Genomic DNA, 3,758 nt, shown 5'->3' on the forward strand with positions numbered 1-3,758 from the left:
TCAAACACTATTGAAAATGTCTTTAAACACATACAATAATACAGAAGAAGGCTAAGCAATACAAAAATGTGTGTTCAATGCTTTAACTTTTTTAACTGTGAAGCTTTTCTACTTTTAATTATAATATTGCCAACATTTTTTTTTTTAAGAGAGAGTTTAATAAATCCTGATGTCCTTTATATTAATTATACCTTTTCAAGTACTTTTTACAATTGTTCCATATTTGCTCCTTATTTTCCTTAACTGAATTCCTCTTCCTGCTTTTATGTAGGCACCGTAATACACCAAAGAGAATTCCTTGTATGTGTAAAACTACTTGTCAATAAACCTGATTCTGACTGTATATATTTATGGATTGTTTTGCACATTAAAAGGGGTTTGATTTGTTCACTCCAAACCTCGTGATGTCACTTCCTGTCAGCAGCCACTAGAGGGCGGAGCAGCACCAGGAAACTGGATATTCACCTTGGAGCAACAACATTTGTTTTCTTTATTGTCATACTATCATACAAGTATACTATCACTTGTTTTCTGGGACAAACTAGGACATTTCAATTCTTTTGTACACACCACACTTTCATTTTCCCACCTATGTTGTTTCAACATACTAAATTATGAATTCTTTAACAATAAATCACTGATTTTTGCCTTTTTGATCATTGATTTACATTTTGCATTACCTAATAATCTCAATCCATCAGTAACTGTTAAGTAAAGCTTTTTTGACTTTAAATTCAAGTTTTGTGCATTTTTAAGACAACTTTTTATATCCTTTAAATCACAATGTTTCTACTTATATTTACACATGTTCCATATTTGGTCCTTTCTTACTGAACTTGACTCCTCTAACTGCTTGTATGTAGTCACACGTGTGTACAAAACTACACCTGATTCCAGAGCTAGGAAGTAACTAAGTACATTTACTCAAATACTGTACTTAAGTACATTTTTAGATACTTTTACTTTAAAAGAGTATTTTCTATTTTATGCTCCTCCACTACAGTTCAGAGGTAAAAGGTGTACTTTTACTCCACTACATGTATTTAATACCTTTACAGATGTGGATGAATGATGTGAAATATAACCAAGTGTTAAATCAGACTTTAGTTCCACCTGGAGTAAATCCACAAGCTACCCTGCAGTATACAAAGTCATTCAAACTAGCTGCACCTTTACCAGCTTTGAGAACACTTTCATGATCAATCATTATAAAACATATCATATCTATTATTCTGAAATGGGCTTTTACCTCATGTTGTCACTTCCTGTCAGCAGCCACTAGATGGCGGAGCAGCACCAGGAAACACTGCAGGACGTCTTAACAGCAGGACCGCTTCAACCCTGAGTCACACACACACACACACACACACACACACACACACACACACACACACACACACACACACACACACACACACACACACACACACACACACACACACAGAATAACACATTTATTTAAACTTTTTGCACTAAAAAATCAATATCAGAACCATCAAATACTTAATTTGAATTATCCTTTGGATTACAGTACCTCACATCATGTGTACTGACTGCAATCTGAATTGTGTTTTGCTGTTAAACAAGATATATATGCATGTACAAATATGCTCAATTCAAACCATAAAACCAACGTTTTCTTAAAAGACTCTGTAGTGGTCACACTTTTCTATTAAACTGTGGATTTGATTTCAAGAAAATAGTCCATCAAGACAGACTAAGAGTACAACTTTTATGTTCCTTTTTTCAACTTATTCTTTTATGGGAAGTATATGGATAAATTCTTCTAGGGACACATTAATGGAAACAACAAGAGTTAATAATCTGGTGTTTTCTGTCTTTCGGAATTGAACAGCCATTGGATTTCTCTCTTGCCTGTCCTTTGTAGAAGAACGTCAAGAAATAGGCTTGCTCAACGCTGACAACTGACAACAACAGATTGGATGTAAGCCTTATTCCTAGATTATTGAATAAAATGCCTTTTATGACTAATTAAGAATAAAATGGTTCTATAATGACATGATAAACAATCACATATGCCTGCCATGTTAGGGTCTACTCTAATCACACTCTAGACTTGATGATCACATGACCCACACACACACACACACACACACACACACACACACACACACACACACACACACACACACACGGTTGGTTCCCGATCCCCGAGGGACTCCTTTGCCTCCTCCTCATTGTGTGTGTGTGTGTGTGTGTGTGTGTGTGTGTGTGTGTGTGTGTGTGTGTGTGTGTGTGTGTATCTCAATGTAATCTTTTCTACATCTGAAAAACCCTAACCTTTTGACAGCTGACAGGCTTAGGACAACAATATTTGGTCATTTTTATACACAAACGTTTCGGTTAAACAATTTTTTTTTGGGTAATCTGATGATGCATTTGCTCCGAACACACATTGTCTGCTGAAAGGCTTGAATAAAAGAGTGTAAAAGAAAATATATTAAAGTCCAACTTACCATAAAAACATGTTATCAGCATTTAAATGCAGCACACTACCTACTGTACTGTACACACATTAAAAGATTTGCAATATAAAACATTTCCCCATAATCAAAAAGGTCATAGCTTGTGTACTTCTGAGTATATTCTTTTGAATGTAGCACTTTGACTTGCATTTTAGTATTTTAACCATTCAATATTAATACTTTATCTGATATTTAATAAAAACCACTATCCGCCTCAGTGGATCTTTTACCCTCTTTATAAATGTGTATTTATTTATCTAAGCTATTATGTTCCCCTCTGCATACATATGTATCTATATCTCTAAGAGACGCAAGAGGTTTTTACTTGTGGTTCTTTTTTTTGGGTTTAATCTCACATTTTATCATTACGTTATTTTCTTATCTCTGTCTTCTGTGAAAACAACTTGTTGCTGTATACATACTAATTTTAATAGTATTCATTTGTCATTAAGTGTGTGAGATAATACCGTTATCTTATGTTTTATAGGAGACAATCAGATACGCAAATATTATAAAAACATGTATGTGTTGCTGCTCTCAAGATACACTCCATACTTTAATCTACATTTGGTGCAACAATTGATTTGAGTCTCGCTGAAAGAGCGAACACATTTGGAGTGAGAAGCTGTAGATTTTGGGGCGTTTTGACCTCTCCTTCTCCTCTCATATCTCTTCCCTCGCTCTCAAATCAAACCTGACAGACACGGATGCTAATGTGTTGTTCCTCACGGTTTTTAATTGTGTCGATCCTGCAGATCCTTTGGCTTTTTGCACATGTAATAAAACGTCTTCTCTTCAGCCTCTGAGCTCTACATTTCCAGCTCTTAGTCTCAGTTTCTGGCTCCGACAACTTTGTTCCATTTCTCATTCTCTGGCATAATTACGGCTTTATAGCATTCTCCAATGCTCGGGCATGGATATTTCTCCCCCCACCCCACCTTCTCCACTTTTTCCTTTTTTTGTGTCTTTTTTTTGGTTTGGCTCTCATTAATAATTCACAGAGAGAGAATGGGGAAATGTTAGTGCAATTTGCAGCTGCTGAATCCCAGTTATTGTTTTGCAGGGAGTTGCGCAGACAGAGAAATTCGGACGAAGGCTTTTGTAGTCCTGCGTGTCATTTGGCTGCGTGTCTCTGACAGGCCACACATCATTAGGGGGGTGAAGTGATGTGTGTGTGTGTGTGTGTGTGTGTGTGTGCCATGTAACTTTTTAAAAAAATATATTAAAGTCTCCCAGTCCGTGACTTTCCCTGAAAGTGTGTTATGTAGCACC

General features: G+C 36.1%; 1 long non-coding RNA gene across 1 annotated transcript in view; it reads right to left on the reverse strand.

Moving 5' to 3' along the window:
• Positions 1 to 394: 394 nt before the first annotated feature.
• Positions 395 to 3,758, reverse strand: part of LOC104941396 (uncharacterized) — a 39,022-nt gene continuing 35,658 nt past the window's right edge. Inside the window, exons 4-5 of the long non-coding RNA XR_797896.1 lie at positions 1,250 to 1,341; positions 395 to 465 (exon numbers count right to left, since the gene is read on the reverse strand). This is a non-coding gene — a long non-coding RNA (uncharacterized lncRNA). The remainder of the gene's footprint in view (positions 466 to 1,249; positions 1,342 to 3,758) is intronic.

This window comes from Notothenia coriiceps, unplaced genomic scaffold, assembly GCF_000735185.1.
Source record: "Notothenia coriiceps isolate Sejong01 unplaced genomic scaffold, NC01 NC01_scaffold00003341, whole genome shotgun sequence".
In the NCBI taxonomy this organism is placed as follows: Eukaryota; Metazoa; Chordata; class Actinopteri; order Perciformes; family Nototheniidae; genus Notothenia; species Notothenia coriiceps.